This window comes from Danio rerio, chromosome 3 (assembly GCF_049306965.1).
Source record: "Danio rerio strain Tuebingen ecotype United States chromosome 3, GRCz12tu, whole genome shotgun sequence".
Taxonomy (NCBI): Eukaryota; Metazoa; Chordata; class Actinopteri; order Cypriniformes; family Danionidae; genus Danio; species Danio rerio.
The window spans coordinates 49,170,592-49,195,331 of record NC_133178.1 but is presented as its reverse complement, the minus strand read 5'-3'; the positions used below and the strand labels follow the sequence as shown (position 1 = coordinate 49,195,331).

Genomic DNA, 24,740 nt, shown 5'->3' with positions numbered 1-24,740 from the left:
TTTAATTATTTAATTAGTGCAATAAGGCCTGACTTTGCTTAGACAAACGTCTTGTCACTTATAAGAAATAGTGTACAAGTAGAGAATATAAAGTCATGGTGCAGTAAAAATAATTAATATTGTCTATGACTTTATGAGCTTGGAGGACTGTGTCACAGTGTAAAACTAAAAGACACTGTGACTAACAAACACACATCACATTGCACTCACTTTTAAACATGGACCTTTGTGTTATTTGTATTGTGCATGTGTGTGTTTGTGTAATGTGTATATGTTGTTTTTTTTCTGTCCAGATTAGCATTGTGTTTATGTAAAAATTTCACTTATGTCAAACAATAGCCCATATGAACACTGAAATAACCACAGACACATTTTCTTTCAAACTTCATTTATTAACCAAACATATAGAGTTTACATATACTTACCAGTTTCCTATTCTCAGCACTAAACCTGTTTAACTTTCAAACAAAGCCATTTATACAGATTTTTCCCGCCTTCACTTTGGAGCAGCCATTTTCCATAACATCATCAGGGTCACAACCCCCTGGTCAGTAAATAAAAATCACAGTTTTGTTGTTTAAATTTGTATTGGTTATTTGTTGTGTTGTGTATGTGTATTGTGTTGTGTTGTGTTGTGTATTTTGAGTTTTGTATGCATATTCATTTACTTGCATTAATTTATATTTCTGTTGAATGTCTTTTTATGTATTTTTTTGTCTACATGGTAACCCACTACCAGTGAAATGGTTTAACCCATGGGCGGGGCCAATACAATAAAATGTCCCCAAACATTCACTTGAGGTGGGTAGTTGTAGGAGAAGGTTGTGTTTGTATTGTTAACAGAGTTTGTTCAGGTCTTTTACTTGATTTAGCTAAACAAGCCTGTATATACATTGTAAATATAGAATAGTTTATTTTTCTTTATTGTTATTTTGTCACTTTCACCTGTTTTTCTGGATTTTTGTTTTCACTTTGTGTAAATAAATCACTCTTCACTTTCACCAGCGGCTTCTGTGACACTTTTTTGCCTCCATCCACCCGGTCAATCTTAACAGTCTGCACTGCAAAAAATGCTTTTCTTACTTAGATTTTTTGTCTTGTTTCTAGTCCAAATATCTAACAATTCCTAAATCAAGAAGAATTTTCTAGACAAGCAAAACATACTGTCTTGTTTTGAGAAATAATATGCCAATATTAAGTGAGTTTTTCCGTAAAACAAGCAAAATTATCTGCCAATGGGGTAAGCAAAATAATCTTACGTCAAAAGAAAAAACAAGTTTAATTTGCTTACCCCATTGGCAGATTATTTTGCGAGACAATTAGTTTTGCTTGTCTAGAAAATGCTTCTTAATATAAGAAATTTGAGATATTTAGACTAGAAATAAGACAAAACATCTAAGCAAGAAAAGCATTTTTTGCAGTGTGCATCCATACATCTCTGTAATGACTCAAATCACGTATTAATAAAGTCATCTGGAATGGCAAAGAAAGGATTCTTACAGCAAAGAAAGGATTCTTACAGGACTCCCAGAGTTTATCAAGATTCTTTAGATTAATCTCCAATGCCTCCTCCTTCATCTTTCCCCAGACATGCACGATATTGCCCATGTCTGGTGACTAGGCTGGCCAATCCTAGCAGACATTGACCTTTTTTGTTTTCAGGAACTTTGAGGTGGAGACTCAAGTATGAGAAGGAGTGCTATCCTGCTGAAGAATTTGCCCTCTCCTGTGGATTGTAATGTAATGGGCAGCACAAATGTCTTGATACCTCAGGCTGCTGATGCTCTCTGCGGATCTTTTGCATGCCCCCATACTGAACGTAACCCCAAACTATGATTTTTCCTTCACCAAACAGATTTCTATAAGAATATTGGGTCCATGCGGGTTCCAATAGGTCTTCTGCAGTATTTGGGATGATTGGGATGCAGTTCAACAGACAATTCATAGAAAGATCCTACCTTCTGCACAGTGGTGGTTCTAGTTTAAATGGCACCCTGGGAAACCACACCATACAGATAGGCGTGGAGCTCTGCGATCGGAGGCAGGAGTGGGCATGGCCAGCAGAGCAGGGGAGAAGGAGGGGAGTGAACAACTGTTGTCAGTTGGCTCTCAAAATGAGACCCAAACCCTGAGGAGACGCATGATTTTATAGTTTACAAAGTTAAAATGCAAAGAAATAAACAGTAATTTATTGCCCTACTATATTTGTTATTCGTAATTTTAAATACACACAACCACAGTTTATATAATTATAAAGATATATGTTTATATAAACACTACAAATGAGGACTTCTCCCTTAATCCCCGGGTCTAAATGCAGACTAAGTGCAGCAGGTCTCTTGCCCTGTTTATTTCAACAATTAGCCCTGCTGGTAATCTGGAGGATTTAGGGGAACACAGCAGCACTGTGATGTGTCTAAATGGTCTAAATATGAATTAACTCAAGAGATAAAAGACAAAGTCTGCCATTGTTGAACTCTTACACTGCTCTCCTGACAAAAATGCTTGCAGCACACAAACAGCTTTGCTGTATCGGCCCTGACAGGATCATGAGGAAAAACATGCAACAAACCCAGAGGATCATAAAAATAAAAACATACAGCCTTCATAAATGGCTAAATACTGTTTGCCGTGGGTGCGTGGATGCAGTCTTACCCAGTCATCAACATAGGGTCTCACAGCTTGGCACTGGCAGGTCTGTTTTGCCTTCGAATAGCATGCACAATTATGAATAGTTAAGAAGCAGTCTATTCTCATAGGATATGAAAACTCTGCTGAGAAATTATGATGAGCGTCATCACTTCACTTGGAGTTTTGCGCTATGTCACCGTTTTTGATCCCGCCCCAAAAATCATTTTAAACCCAGAAGATGAAATTAGCTGACAAAAGCTCAACATTATCTAGTTTTTCCCACAATTAAAGCTAACAGGTGCTAACATTATCTTAAGTATACAAACTGAATCTGTTAAAATCTCAAACAAAGTACTCGAGGGTTTCTTGAACCTTTAAAGATTTTATTATTTTATCTATTGTATGACATTTGATGGACGCCACCATGTTAGTCTGTGCTGCATTGGAGAGAACAGAGCTGCTGGATTTACAACATGCCAATTTATTAACTTCTCCCAAAAAAAATTGAAACCAAGTGGATGTTTAACTGGGTTAAATGTGTTTAAATGTGTATCTGATGTAAATAAAGCACATCATTTGATTATGTAGAATAATTAACCTATTGTTGTAGTGTCCGTGTATTTTAAAAATTATAAATGTACTTAAGTGGATTTAAATAAATCAACATTAATTCAACATTAATTGTAAAATCAAAATTAATTGTCACTGGCCATAAATCACAATTTATCAGTGTTTCAATTGATCAAACTTATCTTTCTCTCAGAGGAAAGGATTTGAATTTACAAACTGATTTTGTGAAGCATTGAATGTTCAAGTCACACCGGTATGATCATCTTTATAAGATGACAACGAAATGTGATATCGTAACATTTATAAATTGTTCTAAAACATTTTAATAAAACTAATTGTGAAAAAGAACCATTTTCCTTTACTTCCCCTGCTAACGTAATTGCTGTTCCAAAATAATTTCACCTTAACACCAGGTAAGCATCAAATGGAAGTTGAATGTGAATTTATATCCCAGAGAAGGGCCTTTGTCTCCTCATTTCAGAAGTCCACCGCATGCTGCTGCCTAAAACACCCCCTACTCAACATGCCATTATTGTCTCTGTCTGTCTTTCACTTTGAAGAGTGTGTGAGGCTAGAACCTGACCTGCCTCTCTTCACTTTAGTTTGGCGTAATAGGCTTGAGTGTGTTTGATGGGGCAGTTCGAGAAGAAGGCCAACTTGCCCGACACCCCCGCCGACACTTCACATGCGCTTTGGCGGGCCCTGAAAAACTACTTCAGGAGTCAAGAGGTCAGACAAGTGCTCAGATGAGATGCATCAAGGGAAAAAGATCTGATTATTTTCAATCGATCAAATACCAGTGAAAGAGCACCTCGTAAAATCCACGGCAGTGTTACTCTAAAGACCAGCGTAGGAGAGCTCAGAGGAGTGGCAGCCGAAGAAAGAGAGAGAAAGAAAAGCAACAAAAGTGGCAGGATAAAAGAAATCTTGATTTTGTATGAGAAAGTATTGATTTTTTTTTTCCACTGGGTTGCCCACGAGCACCACTCCTGTTATTAGTTTAGAGACGAAAAAAAGAAGGGGAAAACTGCATATACAGAAGAGAGAGGCTGAAAGACAGAGAGGGAAAGCAGGATGAGAAAAGCAAAAGGCGAGAGGGAAATCGAGATGTGGAGAGGGCACTGAGAGTGAGAGATGAGAGACATGCACTATATATATACTTCTCAGTATGTAAATGTTATGTATTCATGGAATACCTGGAAGACCTGCTACAGTACATTAACAAAAATGTGCAGAATTCAACCAGAGCACAGCGAATTCAGCGACCCACAATGCAACAAGCTCTACTTGACTTTCCATTTCCAGTGTGACGAATGAAGTAATATCGACTGCATTTTTTTACATCTCCATGACTCGAGTTTTTGATCAGAACGGTGTCACGAAGCGACCTTCCCTTCCCTTTGATTGTCACCAAGCATGCAGGCTTATAACTGAAGCTCACAGATAAGCGGGTACAGACAGATCCAAGTTCTTGCTGGCCCACACCATAGCCACAAGGCCAGGATGTTGGAACGGTATTAAAATCAAGCCTCTGGAAAATGTCGAAATGCTGACCTTCATGCCCTGATTTCGAACAGGCAAGTCAGGACTGCCCGTCCAAGCTTCTAGTCCACGTTTCAGCTACAGGAAGTTCATTCCTATTCCTGATCAGCTAAATGCCTATACATTTCAGCTGATGTTGACCCAACAATGTTTTTGCCCAAAAACAGAAGACTTAAAGTTGTTTTGCCTGTTTCCAGCAAGCATTTTTTAAAGATGTCTAATAGATGTCTAATGGACATCTCTACATAGTTGTCTTGGCTAAAACAAGCGTGCATGATGCGTGAATATTGTAGTTTGCTCACTTCATTTGCATGTCAAAATCTGCTTCATTTGCGCATCAAATTCAATTCAAACAGACACGGATTCATGTCATGGGCAAAGCTTGTGTCTGCCTGGTGAATGTAGCTTCATTGTTAAATGGCTAACATGGGTTTTATCAAGAGAATAACTGTGTGTATAGTATGTGCTTTATGAAGGCTAAAAACAGCGTCGATACGTTTGGAGCTGTGTCTGGGTTGACTGGATCCATTCAGAGGTGCACCCAGCTCTGTAAGCTCATAAACTCCTCCAGAAACTTAACCTGAATGATGGAAGCTTTTAGCGGTGCTTCTGACTAAGTAGGAGGATTTTCCCCCGGGACAGCAACAACAGGTGTTACGCCATAATCATGTCCCCACATGAGCAAGCTCCTCATTGGTTAACGAGGCTCGAATGTCCGCTTAAGTTCAGATTTTTGAACTTAAGCGATTCATGCGAAACGCACATTGATCGCTTCAAATGCGCAGAATGTTCAATTCACGCCGCACCATTTTTTAATCTTTTTATTTGCCTGTTTATTTACAGGGACAATTTACTTGACATTGTTATACAAAGACACCCGATGTTGCGTACATAGGGCAAATAGCATAAAGCTAATTTGCAGCCCTCATCCCTGGTTAGGCTTTACATTTAAAAAAAAAAATACTAATAAGAAAAAACAATCATGAATAAAACACAATACAACAAACATGTACAATATATACAGAGCATACATACATGAACATAAAATGCAAGTCAATCTGCATAAAGCGAATTGTAAACGTGACCAACCTGAAATAAATATACTTAATGTTCACATTGCTGTAAAGGTTTTAACCCTTCTTTTAGCTTTACAGAAAACAACAGGGAGTTCTGTTTGTAACTTTAAATCGATAGGCATGGCATTCCATAGATGTGAACCTTTTACTGAAAAGGATGACCCACAGCTGTTCTGCATCTGCGCGTTCTACAATTCCCACTTACTGCCCTCTAGTCTTCACCTCATCACTGCTTAATTTATTATTATTAAAAAGTACCTTATAGTATCTATTTAGTATCTGAGCCATTACTTTTAAAGTTTGTTTGTAAAGAGACATTACAGACCTAACAATGATTGAGTTACTTGACCCCAGATTATTGCATGCACAAACATTTGCATTGCTTTAATATATGTATATATATATATATATATATATATATATATATATATATATATATATATATATATATATATATATATATATATATATGTATGTGTGTGTGTGTGTGTGGTCTTATCATTTCCCAGAGACGGGTTGCGACTGGAAGGCCATCCGCTGCATAATGTATGTGTGTGTGTGTATATATATATATATGTGTGTGTGTGTGTGTGTGTGTGTGTGTGTGTGTGTGTGTGTGTGTGTGTGTGTGTGTGGTCTTATCATTTCCCAGAGACGGGTTTTGTCAATGATGAATTAGTCTGGTCAAACATAACATCAGCTTTTACTCCTGCCAAAATTTCATGAGTTCACACTTAGCTGATGATTGATTATAAAGTGTGCTTGATCCTTAAGCCGGGGCTCACTCCTATTTGCAGGGTGAGAGGGAAGTTTGAACTCAGGTAGGTCTCCAGATCTCCACCGCTTATGTATGACTAATGGCAAATTAGACATTGCTATATATATATATGTATATGTATATATATATATATATATATATATATATATATATATATATATATATATATATATATATATATGTATATGTATATATATATATATATATATATATATATATATATATATATATATATATATATATATATATATATATATATATATATTGTTGGATAAGAGCTTATCTATTGTGCCAGTTGGTTTGGTCAATTCATCTATGTCGCATGTCTTTGGACTGTATGAGGAAACTAGAGAACCCGGGGGAAACCTACGCAAGCACGAAGACAACATGTAAACTCCTTACAGAAATATTGACTGGTCAGGCAAGGACTTGAACCAGTGACATTCTTGCTGTGAAGCGACAGTGCTAACCACTGGACCGCAATGCCACTCAATCTGGTAAAATAAAGCAGAAGTAGGGGTGGAAGTGGGGATTGTTTAGGACACAGGTGTCAAACTCAGTTCCAAAAGGGCCGCAGCTCTGCACAGTTTAGTTCCAAACCTAATTAAACACACCTGATCAGACTAATTGAGTCCTTCAGGCTTGTTTGAAACCTACAGGTAAGTGTGTTGGAGCAGGGTTGGAACTAAACTGTGCAAGGCTCAATTTCCGTCCAGGAATTGAGTTTGACACCCCTGGTTTAGGACAAAGATAACTGAGGTAAGAAACTGGTTATTTATAGTGAGTTAGGAATCATCTGATTGATGAAACATGCTTTGTTTCATTTTGCTAATGTGGGACCAGCTGTGGTCAATCATAAGCACGTGATCCTCTCGAAATTAGCTTAGAATATACATGTTTCTGGAAGTTTCTAGGGAATATGAAAATTGGTTTTGCGAGTTCAAGTATGTACAACTGGGGTTACAGTAACATTCTGTGGAACACTCGCCAGTAAAAAAAATGTTTGGTAACCTCCGGGTTAGAGCTAAATACTTCAGAGCAATGGCCCTCTAGGACACTCATTACGGAACTCCTAGGTCACTAGACGTCACATGGTTCAGGCTTTAATTTAATGCCAAAGCGTCCTTTATGTCTGGGGTGAGAGGGTATAGGAGGTAGATGAGCAATCCTGCTGTGAGAGTGTAGCTGGTTGTTGATGCTGGGATTATGGGAGATTAGAGCAGTGATTACACAATGTCTTCGCTCTAATGAGCCGCAGTGTTTGTTCATCTTATCACCCCTCACGCACCCGATCCCTACACCATCTCTGATATGAGATAACACAGGATTAACACCCCAGAGAGAACAGGATGACTGTACAATACATCCCCATGTCTCCCTGGAAGGCGTTAGCTAAATCCCCAACAGTAAGAGACGTATTACTGCGACCCCTAATCAGGCCTCAGCCCACAAAAAAAATAATAAATAAATAAAATAAGAATCACCCTGCTGAAAAGACCAACTTGATCAAATTAATTCATGCTGGTTTCATGCAGTTTTACCAGTGGGTCTGGTATAGCTATACTATAAATCTGCTTATATAGTTGGATTAATGGATTCATGCTATTTGAGATTAAAAACCTGTTGGGAACTTAAGCAGTATTAAAGCTCTCGCACACCAGGAAGATTTTTGCTCATGCTTATCACCAACAATTTTTTTTTTTAGATGATTTGTGGCATTCATGTTGAGTGAACGTACAAGATCACTTCCTGAAGTTAGATGGCGCTTAATGAACAACACAAATACCTACACATTGTGCTCACTGTAATACCCTTTATTTACTTACAAGCCATTTATTGTTGGCAATAAGCATGAGCTGAAATCGTTTGATGCGCACAGGCCTTTAGGGTTCAATCCAATCAAGTCTTGATGACCTAGTCACCAGTATATAACAGTTATTTTCCCATCAACAATCCTGCTCAACTGTCCAAAACCTCCTGATTACCATTTTGCTTTTGTGCTATGCAATGTAATTCTGTATTACTTCCATTCACATCCATGCAAAAGACCCATTAAAACATGCTGTCCTCTTTGGTTTTGCATACACTTTGCCACAGTGAATTTTGCAACCTTTTTATCATCTCTAAATGCCTCCCACACACTACAGCTATATAAACTTTGAGAGTAATATAATTGCTGTTCTTTTCACACTACACAACAGTCTGGTGTCACTCATGTCTTTTCTAAGGAAAACAATTTGTTTTGGATCAGTTGAAGACAATCTAGACATTTAACTTGCTAAATACAGAGTATACTGCATACAGGAAACAGAGAGTAAAATTCAATACATTTTACTTTTCAAGCAGTTTGGATATATGTGTAGGTATAGTGTACAGATCGTCATATGGGGGTGATATAAACACACCCAGTCCTTTTTTTCTTTTCAATTTAACAACATAAAATCGGTGGACCAATTGGAGCGGTTTTGAGACTGACCGCAACTTGACGTAGGAGTGCGGTCCCCCCGCCCACCAATATTGATTGACAGACACATTACCACATCCTCAGTTTGTTGTTTCACGTCCGCCATTTTCAACGTGTGAGTCAAAGCGATGTGATTAAAGGAACATCCTTGCTCAAATTTTGGATGTAAGGGTCATTGGGCTAAACACAAGAGCCTTCATCTTCTTCCTGCGAATGAGCAACAGAAATTTTACATTAAGCGGCCATTTGCACTGAACATGCAGTGAATGCAACGTATTGAGATTCGAGCCATTAAAAACAGCTGATCCACCGAGTCTTTCAGCACTCTCTCCAAAAACACTCGATTGATCTCGGCTGGCTGATCAACATTCACCACATGATCGCTCCCACCGGCACTATTGTTTGTAACTTTAGGTGGAGCTGCAAACCTTTGTGCTTTTCATTGTGTCTTCCTTAAACTTCAGCTGTTTGCATTTCCCGTGGTCACAGAAGGTCCCTGTCATCTCAACTAGGTGCGGCTGGAAAGTGCGAGCGTGTTGCCTCGTGTGAGCGTCCCTCCATTGGAAATAACAAACATGCCTTATTTATAACCTCAGTCAAAGTTAATCCAGTGTGCGGGGTAATTAGTTGTGGTGTACAAGCTCGGAACTTTAGACTAGCACACAGTTGGCATAATTTTATTTAGTTGTCGCAGTTTTGTTCTGTGCAGAAACACGGTATTAAGAAGCCTTCACAATTAATTAACTCTGGCAAATTAAAGCAATGTTAATAGTAAAACCAGTTAATTATTGCATCCCTATACGGATGATGCACCATTAAATAATGACTTTAAAACTATACAAAGACACAAATGATTTTGTAACTACCACTCTGACAAATTCTGGCACAGTAGAAATATTGATTCCTCAACAGTAGTCTCTGCTTGGTCTGTGTCCGAGTCGTATGTGTATGCCTGAATACTGGTCCTCTCACCCATGTTGCTTTTCTCTGTCTGCCTGTCGCCATACACAAAGCCGGAGGCCTTCAAAACTAATTTTCATGTAAGTAACACACCCCTAAAACAGCAACCTTTGCAGATCCCCCCAAAATGCCCCCGTTTTCAACACATTATAATAAAAAATCTGAATTGTGTTTTGAACTGAACCTAAACTGGCGCACTAAGAAGAACTATAATATTAATATAAAATCTTAAAAAAGGGGTAAACTAGTTGCCCTTTTAGACTTTTTAAGACTCTTACAACATACATTTCAACACCTTATAACCACTTACGGTTTCAACCAGAAACACTGGCGAGATTTAAACTTACAATATATTTACTAATATTTATTAATGCAAGAAAATAATCCAAAACTAAAACATTATTTAAATATTGATTAAATCTATTCATTCTAGCTAATTCAGCAGGTTGGTGCCTATTGACCTTATTCTAAAATGCGGAACTTCGCTCGTTTTTGTTATTGTTTTACAACTTCCGATTCAGTTTCCTATGGGACAACTGACTAGGAATAATAAACAGCATAACATGGTCAAACTACTTGCTCTGCAAACAAATTTGTGGACGACTATACAGACAAAAGAGAATAATACAATAAGAAAATTTCAGTTTGCAACATCATGCAGAGTAATGTGCTGTTTTAAAAATAATAATAATAATAATAAAGGAGTGGAGTTGAATGAGACCAGAAGTCTCAAGCCAAAGAGATTCAATTGGTTGCATCTGCTTGTACGTGAAGAATAAGGTCAATAGAACTGTAGAAATAATGGTGTTGCCTTGGTTACTGCAATAAACAAAGCAGCGTGTAGTGAAAACTAGCAGGATTTTATTGATTTCATAAACTACACAGCATCTGGATATTCAAACATTATATTTAGGCAGACTTTAGCATACAACCATGCATTGCATATTCAAAAATGATATAAAATTTAATACCTCGCAAAATAGCATTTAAGACTTTTTCATTCTTTTTAAGGGCCTTGCACTTTCTGAGCACCTGTGTCAGATCATTATTGCTGTCAGATTGTCTAAGAAAAATTACACTCTTATGCTGCGTCACACCAGACACGGAATGCACGGATAAATCACTCTATTTGTACCTAAACTGAAGCGTGAACATTTTAGGTTACTGGCTTCATTCGTGCGTCAAAATCTGCTTTATTTGCGCATCAAATCCACTTTATTCGCGTGTCAAAATCACTTCAGAAGGGATGCAGATTTGCATCATGGGCAGGGCTTCTGTCTGCCCTGTGACTCTAGCTTCATTGCTAAATGGCTAATATGGATTTTATTGAGACAAGAACTGTGTTTATGTGCTTTATGAAGGCTGCAAAACAGCGTCCATACAGTTGAAGCTATGTCTGAGTTGACTAGATCCTTTCAGAGGTGCACCCAGCTCTGTGAGCTCATAAACTCCTCCAGAAACTTAACCTGTATGATGGAAGCTTTCAGCTGTGCTTCTGACTTAGCCGAGCCTAGTTATTGAACTGTTGTCGGTGTAGGCAGAAGGATTTTCCATAAAGCATCAACAACAGGCGCAACATCATAATCTCGCCCCAACAAGACCAAGCTCCTGATTCGTAAACAAGATGCGGATGTCCGTTAAAATTATGATTTTCAAACTTAAGTGAGCAAAATACTCAATTCATGCTGCGCCATTCGCATGTATAGCATCATTCACGCATAACACGCTGCAGGGTGTCTATTTGCACCATTGCATTGACTTAACAAGTAAATCACTCGTGTTTGATGCTTCTTCTGCATCTGGTGTGAATGTAGCATGAAGAGTCTATCACACTGAGCACAATAACTATAATGATAAACCATTATTTTAATAAATAATAATAAAAAAGAGTTCCCAATGTAAAACAACAGCAGAGTGTATACCACAGCTCTAACAATAATCATTATCATTGGGATCAATCTCAAAACTATTTTTTTCCAGCTTATAAATAATAAAACACTAATAGCTTGCCAGAATCCATTGAAACACAAAGGACTCATGCAATTTAAAGCTAGACTGCATTGTGGAGAAGCACAGTGCTTCATATTAAAGTTGGCAAGAAAGTGAAGTTATTTTCCCCCTATCATGATGCACATCCAATTGAAATGAGAAAAAAATGTGATTTTGTCCTTTGCAAATCGATTGGATCGTTGGAAGATGAGCATTGGTAACAAAATGGTTGAAGATTCGAATGCCAATTTGCACTCGGTTGTGGAGGATTACTGTCCACCGAAATCACCATCAGCACCCTCTTGTGCAGAATGTTTTCAGATGCCTGATGATGGCGAAAACAAGGAGCTGAATTTTACAGATGGAATTGTGTCATATTCATTCCAACCACTGATGTGAAGACAATCGGGCTGTTTTATTCAATTCAATTCAATTCAGCTTTATTTGTATAGCGCTTTCAAAATGTAGATTGTGTCAAAGCAGCTTCACATAAATGGTCATAGTAACTGGAACAGTATAGTCAGTTTTTAGTGTTTAAGTTCAGTTCAGATTACGTCAGTTCAGTGTGATTTAAAATCATTACTGAGAGTTCAAACATTGAATTCATTGATGCGTAGTTCAACCAATCCTGAACCATGCGAACCAGTGGCGACAGCGGATAGGGGGGAAAAAAACTTCACCTGATAGGAGTGAAGAAAAAAAACCTTGAGAGAACCAGACTCAGTTCGGCACGACCATTTTAATTTCTCCGCTGGCCAAAAGTCTTGTGTAGAGCTTCAGTCACTGCGGTGGAGGCTGGAAGGTGGCCTCAGCGAAGACTCGTCTGTCCCTGGAGTGTCGCTGGAATCGGACTCATGTTCTTCACTCCCCATGACCATCAGCGCAGCAGCAGCTCAGGATATGGCATGTTCATGGGGGAAGGGAAGCTTATCGTAACTAATTAAAGATTGTGTAGACAAAATACATTAATGGAACATAATGAAGTGCAAAGATAAACCATTTATACCAATACAAATAAATATAGGAAGAATATATTTCGATTTCATGCCAACTTTAAGCCTAATTTTCAAGCATTATTAAATCAACACAGCTTCATTGTAAAAATTTCAACCCAGTCTCATTCTGAAAACGTACCTCTATATACATTTCTGAAGACCATAAAATACATCCCAGAAAGTTAATTTTTTTGCAGTTTTTGTTTTTGTGAATAGGCTGCTGTGTACGCTTTTTGAGATTACAAATTTCTCTCTCGATTTTCATTCGCGCCTGCTGTTCTCGCATAAACCCACCAGATGCCGCTGTTGACTGACTATTTGACTGACTGACTGACTGACTGACCAATTGATTGACCAGCCCTCCTCCTTTCTTAAACCTAACCAATTTTATCAATCGACCCGCCCACCTACTTCCCTAAACGCCACCAACAATTTTCAAAAGCAATCCAGTAAAAGAAAAGCCCTTGTCTGATTTTTACCACTTTTCCAGATTTTACCACATTCTCACCCTGTTATTTACTTGTTTATTTTAGTTTTTAGATTCTGTTTTTGTCTTACCTGCTTTCTGGAACCGTTCTTCCAACACGTTCTCACTCCCAACTCGTCACATACTGACGCTTGGTCAGGAACCCTCGGCGTCAGTTATTGACGCACAGGGTACCCCTTTAGCGTCATATTTAGACGTGCAGGGATTCCCTATAGAATCTGTGCCTGAGCCTGAGGCGTCATAGGGAGACGCTGGAGGCTCGTATAATTACCAATAGATGTCAACAAACTTTTTAAAACCTGATTTACGCCTATTATCACAGTTTTCTTATTTTAAAAATATGTAATTTTTATTTTGTTCATGAAAAGCGTCTGTAAACGGGGTCGAAACTACTGTATGAATAAACTTCGGCCCACGTGACATCCCTTCACGGTGAGTTTAACGCCGCTCTGCTATTGGTCAAACTGCATCAGCGGTGAGTTCTCAGATGAGTTCAACTGTCAACATTAAATATTACGTTAATGCTGCATAATATATTTTTATTGGAGATTAGTTGGTGTTTATAAATATGTTATCATTTACTTTATATTTAATGAGTGAAAATATATTCGGTTGTCCAGTTTAGCGTAACTATGCCTAATAAAACTTTGATTCATTCATATTATTTATTATTTTTTTACTTTAAAAAAATATTAAATTTCAAGTACTAAGTTTAAAAATGTTTTCGGCTGATATTTTTCATTTTAAATTATTTATTAAAGTTGGGGTCATTGTATGTGGCGATCTATTTTTTACAGTCTATGCTCGCTATCCCAAGGTTCATTGCGATCCCAAGGTTCACTGCGGTTTTCCACAAGGTAAGTAAAAAGTAAACAAATAAACACGATTTGTTGATAAAGCATGTACTGTAAACTAGCGACGTTATCTAATTACATCAAGTTCATTTATTAAAAACATATTTTTCTTACATATAACGTTGGTCATGCATTAGAACAATATACATTTTAAGATAAGGAACAGTGTAACCAGATTGTTGTTTTCCACAATAGAATTCGTGCAAAATCTATATATAATATGCAATATGCAACTCTAATAATTCAAATGTATTCGTAATTGTTTTAATATTAAAGAACATCAAGTGTTTCCAAAGGTTTATTGTAAAAACAATTATTTTCCATGCCTTTAAAGGAAAAAGGCAGAAATTTTGCCCGTCTGAGCACATTTTATTCATTGTACAACACAAAACTAAACAAAAAAATAGCTTAATCTACCACACACACACACACACACACACATATATATATATATATATATATATATATATATATATATATATATATATACAGGTGTACATTATAAGGTGTTCACTGTTCAGATATGAATATTTTTTCTTTGCTCTTTTCAGGTTCTTTAGATTTCTTTAAAAATCCAATTTTGTTTTCTAATAAGCAAAAAGTAAAATCACTTTACCCATGTTTATATGTTAAATTGCACTTGTCTCTCTCTCTATCTCTGTTAACACATTTATATTTGTTTGATTAATTCTTGTGTCTTTCAGCCTGTTTCTGCCTATCACCATGAGTGATTCCTCAATACTCAGATTTATCATCAAGATCTCAATTATAAGCTCAAGTTTTGATGACAACTTGGTGATCTGCAGGAAGCACCACCATGTAAGGAAGGCCAAGACCACTCTGGAATCAGTCAAGGGTTAGTGAAGTTTTTCATTCCATGTATATTAAATATCTACATTGTTTAGGCATATGTGATTGTTTGAGATAAAATGCATTTATTCTTTCACTACTATTGTAATAACAGAAAGAAACGCATTAGTTTTACTATTACTATTGTTTATGACAAACATTGAAAAACTACAGCATAAGCTCACAAAATATTGTGGCCTAACTGTTTAAAACTAATTGTTCTGGGTGTTGATAGTGACCAACCATTTTTTTTCTTTTTCAGAAAGTATTTTGTTTTGTCTGATTTTATGACACCTTATAGGCCATCAACTGCCCACATTGGGGTTTAGGAAATTAGAACTGCTTATGCTGCTTGTCTACTAGTCTTAGGATAAGTTAGAAATGTTATAAATGTAAATTTTTTTGTTGTTTTTATCTGGTACAGCTCATAGGAACTCCAATCTTCCCAACTGTGAGAGGGCCTTGCTCCAGTGACTGTCAGTGTGTACTTCATTGTTTCCATTAGTCCCTGTATCTGTAGACCTAGGTGACAGTGGGCTAGAGTAAAAATTTGTTTTTATTTAAACTAAGGCATACTGATGGCCTTTTTATCTCAGATTTGGTCATGCAAGTATTAATATATCCTAAAGTATTTTTATATTCTTTCCATTGGTGGAAAAGATGTTGGTATAATTATTTTTAATGGACTGCTAAGATCTCAGCAGACATTTTTCTGAGATATTCTTGAGTGGGAGTCTGTGCAATACAAGGTGGATAGTATTTGCAAGGAAGAGCCCTTCATCTGTTCTGCTTCCACACTAGATATACTGCCAATTTAAGTAGATATGAACCATAAGCATAACCATTTCATGAATGCACAAGGTACTTTAAACTGTATGTGTTGAAACTAAATTAACAAGAAAACAGCTCTGTGATGTTCACCTAAGAAAATTAGATTAGAAGATATAAACTGTTATGCACTTGTTCTGTACTGTTTCATTCCTTTTTCAAACACTGGCATTTTTGAAGGTTTATTTACAGCTAAGGATTAAGAATTGACAGGAAGATTTGTGGACTACATCAACTAATGACACTACCTCCAAAAGAGTTGCAAAAAGCTGTCCAAAGTTTCAGCACCATCTTTAAGCCCATGATTTTAGTGTGTTTCATGCCTAATCACATGAGTTTATATCTGAGATAGATGAACTATGTAATTGTCTTAAACTGATCTACAAGTAAATGCCAAAACTTATTGGTTTACTTATTTATTTGTTTGTTTGTTTGTTTGTTTGTTTGTATATGTTAACCAGGTGAAATGGAGTGAGGCATACCAGGATATGCCTGGTTTTACTTTTGGGAAGGAGGTTGAACAGTGCAGTATTTCTTCTATAGGATTGCAGTGACCAGACATGCCACTGTAACTCTCATGGTCATGTGCTGGAATTAGCAGATATTCAACAATTTGGCCATCTCGCTGACCTGTTAATATCAGAAGGTAACGATATCCAGTTGAATTTGTTTTAGTTGTTCAGTAACCTATTTAAATAGTATTGTGATTTTTTGATTGCTTATCACTGTAGACCGCAACAGCTCTGCAAAGCAAGTTGCAAAACAGAATCCATGAAACTGGCAGTGACTGGAAACCAATTGGAAGACTTTGGTCTGTGATGTAGAGGAGTGGGCAGAGGGTGAGGAAATTCTTATTAATATTACATGTAGTCATGAAAAATTGTGTTACTATTACTGTCATTTTTTTTCAGTAGCAGAAGCAAAGACAACAAAAAGAAGAAGTGATGTGGATGTCTTCGTCATATTGCATGGTATGTACACTAGACTTCTGTCAGTGTTGATTCTTTAAAAGTTGACGTATAATCCTTGTTATACAACTTTCTTTTCATAAATATATTTCAGACTCTGCTGACCCAACAACAAAGAGGAGGGTGTTCAACATCATCCTGCTAGTCAGGATTCTTCAGGAGAAGCAGTGGATTCTTGTGACAGAGATGGCCAACCACTATAAATACCTTTCAACTCATCCTGGTTCTTTCAAATAACTTTCCTGCTTGTTTGCTACTGAAATGTACTGGTATGTATTTGTATTTTTTGGCACAGACATAAGCATAAGGTTACCCAGTCCAAAGAATATTAATATATTTTTATGTTGTTGTGTTCTTTTAAGATTCGACATGTGGCCTTAACGAAGAGGGGTTAAAAGGTCTATGGATCATCATTCTCAAAAAGCAACAAAATAACTGAGAAATAAACAACAATACGATGGTGCAATCTAGAGACCTGCAAGGTACCTGCAAGTTTTGGCTGGAGCAGAGAACATAGATTTTTTTTAAATAAAGCTCCAGCTGATGAGTATGACATTGACTGTGGATTTTCTTTTACTGTAATCCAGAAGAGGATGACCTTAACCCTGAATCTAAAGCATGTAATAAAATCTGTAAAAAATTAAATAAAATTGTCATCATCTATAACCAAATTGTCTTTTTTTTTTAAATACATAGATATGTACAGTATGTAAGCATTCCTCTTAAATCAATCAGTGTTGTAAATTAAGAGCATTATTGTATGCCTAACTGCTTACAACATATAACGATTTAAGGAACTCTATATTAAAATGAAATTATTACATTAAGTGACATTAAGAGCTTTTAAAATATTAATTTTATGATACATTTTTATGATAAATTTAATTTTTGCATATACTTGGGCAAAAAATGTACATTATTATGGTCAACTGCTCAGATACCTCCAGTCAATATGTGGCTGAGTCAGGCAACCAGACTTCTACCTCTGGAAAAATTAACCTATGATTTACATCAAAGATCTGATGGATCTATTTGGTCCTCATGGATTTTTAAAAAAAATAAAAAATAAAATTAATCTCCTTTTATTTTTGTCCTTACTTTGAAACATTTGTATTCATTTGTTAGGATGTCTAACAAAAAACTGCTGCACTTGTGAGACAACAGTGCCACTGTTGTTATTCTGAAAATAAAAATTAACGTTGTATAATGTTTTATTGAATGCAAGATAAAAAATAAAATATTTTCCAAGAGATGGATTGCGGCTGGAAGAGCATCTGCTGCATAAAAACATGCTGGAAAAGTTGGCGGTTCATAGCACTGTGGCGACCCCTGGTTAATAAAGGTACTAAGCCAAAAAGAAAATGAATGAATGAAAATAAAATATGTATTGAAATATGTATTTTTGGTAGACATAGAACTACACAGTAACTTATAGATACAGCACAGATCTATTTTACTTCTAGTTTAGATAATTTAAATGTTTGCATTTTTATTTTGTTGGTTAATGGCTATGTATTTTTAATCATTTGGAGGATTGAACTATTCGCAGCATTTGAAAGGATATCTTTTTGTCATTGTTACCTCATTTCTCAATATTTTCATGATTCTTACAATGCAGCAAATCTTACAACCATTTGATCATAAAGAAAATAATTAACAAATTAACCCACATGCAGGACAAAGACATTATGTGGAATCATTATTAAACACAAGTTCATCCATTGTCATCAAATCATACTGTTACACAAACAGTTGAAGATTTAGAAAGTAAAAATAATCAGATAAAGAGTGGTTTTTAAACAAATACATGTCTTTAAAAAGGTTATATTTAGAAACATTTACATATTTTAAGAGCTTTTATCCATATTTCAAATAAAGTGAAAACAATTAAACATCACATGATGACCATTAATGAAACACACTTACAGAATTACATCCACACATATTATTCTGAACTCATAATATTTGTGATGAACATAGATCACTATTGCTAATAACTTGTAATTAAAGAGGATACTAATGTTAAGCTTATTTTTACAGCTTTTTTTTTTTATTTTTTTACCACAACTGTACATGTGACAATACAATTTCTTGTCCATGTTGAAGATAATACATCTACATAGGTTAACTGCCCTTTTACTCAAAGGGGATGAGTAGAGCCCCGTAGAAAAGGAAAAAGTATTCACATTTCAAACGAGAAATGAGTGAGAGAATATCAGCAAGACTATTACCTATGCTATGTTCAATAAATAATGTTGGATATAATAGTCTGATATATACTGATCAAGTCAATAAAAGCTGTTTAAAAAATACTCATTGTAGAATAACAAATTTATGCCTGGCTTTCATATATGTCATAAATATATGCACAATGACCTTATTCAGATAGTCTTTAGTTCATTAAAATTTGTATCTGTTCCATTTTATTACAAAAAGGCTTTAAACTACATTACCCACAATCCTTTGTCGCTGTATAGATGGGAGGGGAAAGACATGGCGCTACAAATTGTAGTTCCTTGAAAGGTGTAGTTAGGGTTAAGTTTAGGGTTACGATCTTGGTTAATCGTTAACTATTTAAAACACAGCGATAACTCATTGATAAAGGACACTGTTAGTAAAGTGGCAAAGTTAGCAAAACATAGTTAGCAACACGAAGGATCTTTTAATTTGGCTTTGAAGTTATAGTCCAATCACAACGTCGCAATCTACGTCACACTTTGTCTCTATTTGGTAATCTTCCGGCTGAAGGTTGATTATAACCTTATAATATAACTTAAATATCAAAATGTGTATTAATATTACATGTTATTTATTGTCTTATTAAAAATACAAATGTATATTTACCGTGAGATTACTTTGTGGGGGTAACCTGATGTGCAAAATGATCATAGTAAAACCAGATCATAGGCAGTATACTTAATTTGAAACGAATAATAAAATAATAAAAAAGCTTCATGTTTGAAAACATTTCAAGCATTTGCTGTAACTAAACCCTGCATCATGTAGGTATACAAATATAAATATATGTCAAACTTAAATGACAAATATAGTGCCCATTAAATAGTATAAATAGTAGTTCATTGTAAACGAGAATGCAAATAAACACAATACATTTTTAATGAAACATTTATAATTTATTTATAATGCCACAAATAAAAATAAATAATAAAAATCACACAAAAATGCAAAAATATATATTTTAACCAAAAATATATATTTTATAAGTTTTTAATGCAATAATATATTACCATACATATATAAATGATTAAAACAATTATAATTGAAGGAAATGTATATTTTGTATTATTATTATTATATTTATTTTGTGATATTTATTCATGTCATACATCTGGTATGTCAAGCTCAAGTAAAACTGCACTGCAAAAAATCTTTTCAAATGATGCCTTTGGAAATGCCATCATAATAAACAGCTTTCACAACAACAAGAAGTCAAGTTCATGACAAATGCAAATTATGTTTATAAAAACAACTTTCTGAACTTAAACATCAAAAGTAGAATAAGTTCAAAACATATTCAAGTATTTACTGAAGAATAGCAAAAACAATTTTTACAAAACACTGAGAACCAAAGTGTGCTTGGTGAGTCCAGGTGTTTATGCTGACTAGACTGTCATATTGCAATCCGGTTAGCATGAGGAGACTTGGGCGTAAAGTGTCAGGAATTCCTGGAGGGCTCCCATGTGTTATTCCAGGTTTTGCCACTGTAAAGTATTAGAAGTGCACAATATCATTACTGAACAAAGAATGAGCGTTAGGTTTCATTTAGAAAGTTCAGTGATATTTATTTATATATGTAAAGTGTCATTAAACCTGGCACTCTTGAATTAACTGTATAATAGGTTAAACATTTCCAGCATGTTTCCATGTATTTCAAGCAGATCTGTCAGTTCTACAAACTCAGAGATCAGGATAGTGACTGCACTTCTCATTATGAACACCCTTATCCTTCACATACATTTTTATCACCACTGATGTCCACTGTTGTAGTTTTCATTGAAGGGAATGCTGACACAAATTCCAGCATGATTTTTTAAATAGCAGAATATGGGTATTATTGGGCCAAAACCTTAAAAAATATAAGATGCAAGATTTGAATCTTGATGAACATATTGTTAATTCACGTCTTGCAATTTAAAACACACATCTCATGTTTGACTCATCAATTATATGAAAACTACAACAGCATACTGTGCTTCACCCTAAAATATTTCTAAATTATAACAAGCTTATTGCTTTACATGGCTAAACATTTATTTTATGCCTGCATGATTCACTGCTATTACTGAAACCCATTACACTCTTAACCCAAACTAGTTGACTTTATTAGAAAACTGCATAGAAACATGTTGCCTTAAATCCTTTATGTTTTTACACAAGGTGAAACTAAACAGCCCACTTTAAATTAACCTAGAACCTTTACAATCTTCTTGAACTTACAGTAATATTTTAATTCAAGTATGGCTGTTAAGTTGTACCTTGTATAAAATGTAAGGGGTTTAAGCCACTGGGTTTCTATACAATTTTCTAGTAAAGTCAACTAGATTGGGTTAAAGGAACAGTTCACTATTTACTCTCCTTTAAGTGGTTGTAAACCTTTTTTAAAAACTTCCAAGTTACTTTGTGTTGAACATGAAGGAAGTTTTTTGAAGAAAGCTGGAAAGCTGAAAACATTGACATACATAGTAGGAAAAAACAAATACTATGGAAGTTAATGTTTGCAGGTTTTCATCTTTCTTTAAAATATAATTTTTTTGTGTTTAACTAAAGTAAGCAAGTCAGACATATTTGGAACAAGTGAAGGATGAGTCAATAATGACAGAATTTTCATTTTTGGGTGAATCTCTTTAAGAGTATACTGAAAGAAATGTCCTACTCAATGAAGCTAACTTCAGCTGCATGTGTAGCCCCATGAGTACTTATCTAGAAATCAAAACAATGATCACGTCAGTCCCATTTTAGGCCCTTTATATCATATTGGCCACAGAATGGACTACTTAGTGTTGCAATAAAATAAAAAAATTAATAAAACTATGACTTGCCACACAATACAAGACAAACAGTGAATTTTCAGCTCTGCCTTTGCTGTACACAAGATGAGGTTCCAGCTTCAACACTGATCTGAGTGGGGCAGTTGTGCAGCTCTGTGAGGTTGTGACTGTTTAGCTGCAGTGCTGTGAAGAGTTCTTTATTAAAAGAAAGTATATTCTTTTAAAATTTGTACATAATAACAAAGAAAATACAATGATTTTAAATAATGATTAATTCTGAACAAAAACATTACCCTTAGTCAAGATGAATTCATATGTCAAAAGTTTCTGCATCTGAAATGAATAAAAACAGATGTGACATTTGTTAAACCCACAAACTACTAGATACATCAGTACTGCATTAAGCATTTGTAAAGTAATGTAAGTGTAGTCCAAAATGAGCCTTAATCTGTTTAAGATGATTTAAAAAAATGTTGCTTGTGTTAAAAACAATCCAGCCACTTGTAATACATTTGATCAATGGTACATTTCTGAGAAGGTGCAAGGTAATCCTTGAGTTTTACCATTACCATCCTGACTGACATAATATTTGAAAAGAAGACGGCTTGTTGTGCCTCTTTACCACAATTTAGAGATGATAGATTCTTTATTTTATTAAATAAATTGGTAAAGGCCAAATTGTACTGGTAATAGTGTAAGATATTCATTGTGTGACATACATCAGCTTAAGTTATACTTGAGCTTTTGTTATGCTATATATATATATATATATATATATATATATATATATATATATATATRTGTGTGTGTGTGTGTGTGTGTGTGTGTGTGTGTGTGTGTGTGTGTGTGTTTTAAGGCATGGAAAATAATTGTTTTTACAATAAACCTTTGGAAACACTTGATGTTCTTTAATATTGAAACAATTACGAATACATTTGTATTATTAGAGTTGCATATTGCATATTATATATAGATTTTGCACGAATTCTATTGTGGAAAACAACAATCTGGTTACACTGTTCCTTATCTTAAAATGTATATTGTTCTAATGCATGACCAACGTTATATGTGAGAAAAATATGTTTTTAATAAATGAACTTGATGTAATTAGATAACGTCGCTAGTTTACAGTACATGCTTCATCAACAAATCGTGTTTATTTGTTTACTTTTTACTTACCTTTTGGAAAACCGCAGTGAACCTTGGGATCGCAATGAACCTTGGGATAGCGAGCATAGACTGTAAAAAATAGATCGCCACATACAATGACCCCAACTTTAATAAATAATTTAAAATGAAAAATATCAGCTGAAAACATTTTTAAACTTAGTACTTGAAATTTAATATTTTTTTAAAGTAAAATAATAAAGTAAATAATAAATTATATGAATGAATCAAAGTTTTATTAGGCATAGTTACCCTAAACTGGACAACCGAATATATTTTCACTCATTAAATATAAAGTAAATGATAACATATTTATAAACACCAACTAATCTCCAATAAAAATATATTATGCAGCATTAACGTAATATTTAATGTTGACAGTTGAACTCATCTGAGAACTCACCGCTGATGCAGTTTGACCAATAGCAGAGCGGCGTTAAACTCACCGTGAAGGGATGTCACGTGGGCCGAAGTTTATTCATACAGTAGTTTCGACCCCGTTTACAGACGCTTTTCATAAACAAAATAAAAATTACATATTTTTAAAATAAGAAAACTAAGATAATAGGCGTAAATCAGGTTTTAAAAATTGCGTTGACATCTATTGGTAATTATACGAGCCTCCAGCGTCTCCCTATGACGCCTCAGGCTCAGGCACAGATTCTATAGGGAATCCCTGCACGTCTAAATATGACGCTAAAGGGGTACCCTGTGCGTCAATAACTGACGCCGAGGGTTCCTGACCAAGCGTCAGTATGTGACGAGTTGGGAGTGAGAATGTGTTGGTTCTTCACTGGACTCAAAAACCTTTCCTCCTGATCAACTCCTCCCTGTGTCTCAAGTCCGCGGACGTACATGGCGAGCTAACAGGAAAAAACTGGTTCAGCGAGAAAGCTATCCATTTGGAGGTAAGTAGTCAGCTGGTAAGCGCGAAAAGGAATGGTGCCATACCGCCCTGTAGCGTTTGTATAAAAATGAAATGCAGCCATTCGTACCTCTGGCTACATAACTTGCGCTCTCCAGAACAATATAGGACTACATTATCAGAATAAGCCAATGCTGAAAAATGTAGGCCCGTACACATTTCTGTAGAGCGCTAATTATGTAGCCAGATTATGTATGGCTGCATTTTGTCTTTAAAATGAATGTATGTTGCGTTGTGACATCTACGACGGCTTGTTTCTTTTTGTGCCACCAGCTGACTGCTTACCTTCGTGTGGATAGCTTTTCTGCTTTTATCAGTTTGCCCAGGAGCTTGCCATGTACATTGGCATTGATTTTTCAAGATGTTTAGGGGACACCTAATTCTAAGTTTCCTTATTTTATTGGACTGCAGTAGCCTACTGCAAAAGCTTTGCAATAACAATGACTAGAGCTGTCAGCACATCAGCGAGTTCAGAGAATTTCCTCTCCTGTTGTAATTGGTTTTATAAGTTTTTAAAAATGTGTTATGTTTTTAATCATCCAACTATTAAATAAAGTCCCTTTATAGTATTATCAAATGTCAAAAATAATATATCAGTTTGTTATATTAGAGGCCTAATGAATTATATTATATTAAAATATAACAGTG

General features: G+C 35.5%; 2 long non-coding RNA genes across 7 annotated transcripts; one reads left to right on the top strand and one right to left on the bottom strand.

Moving 5' to 3' along the window:
• Positions 1–13,564: 13,564 nt before the first annotated feature.
• Positions 13,565–17,541, top strand: LOC141381362 (uncharacterized). Of its 6 annotated transcripts, XR_012401370.1 has the most exons (8): positions 13,565–13,924; positions 14,290–14,349; positions 15,051–15,202; positions 15,620–15,671; positions 16,567–16,862; positions 16,935–16,994; positions 17,086–17,260; positions 17,354–17,541. It is a non-coding gene; the product is annotated as an uncharacterized lncRNA (long non-coding RNA). The 6 variants fall into 6 exon arrangements; XR_012401367.1 differs by lacking the exon at positions 13,565–13,924 and having other exon boundaries at positions 14,307–14,349; positions 16,938–16,994; XR_012401368.1 differs by lacking the exons at positions 13,565–13,924; positions 15,620–15,671 and having other exon boundaries at positions 14,307–14,349.
• Positions 17,542–20,103: 2,562 nt separating this feature from the next.
• On the bottom strand, positions 20,104–22,046 carry LOC141381361 (uncharacterized). Its single transcript, XR_012401365.1, has 2 exons — positions 21,886–22,046; positions 20,104–20,713 (listed from the first exon to the last, which is right to left on the bottom strand). It is a non-coding gene; the product is annotated as an uncharacterized lncRNA (long non-coding RNA).
• Positions 22,047–24,740: the final 2,694 nt, after the last annotated feature.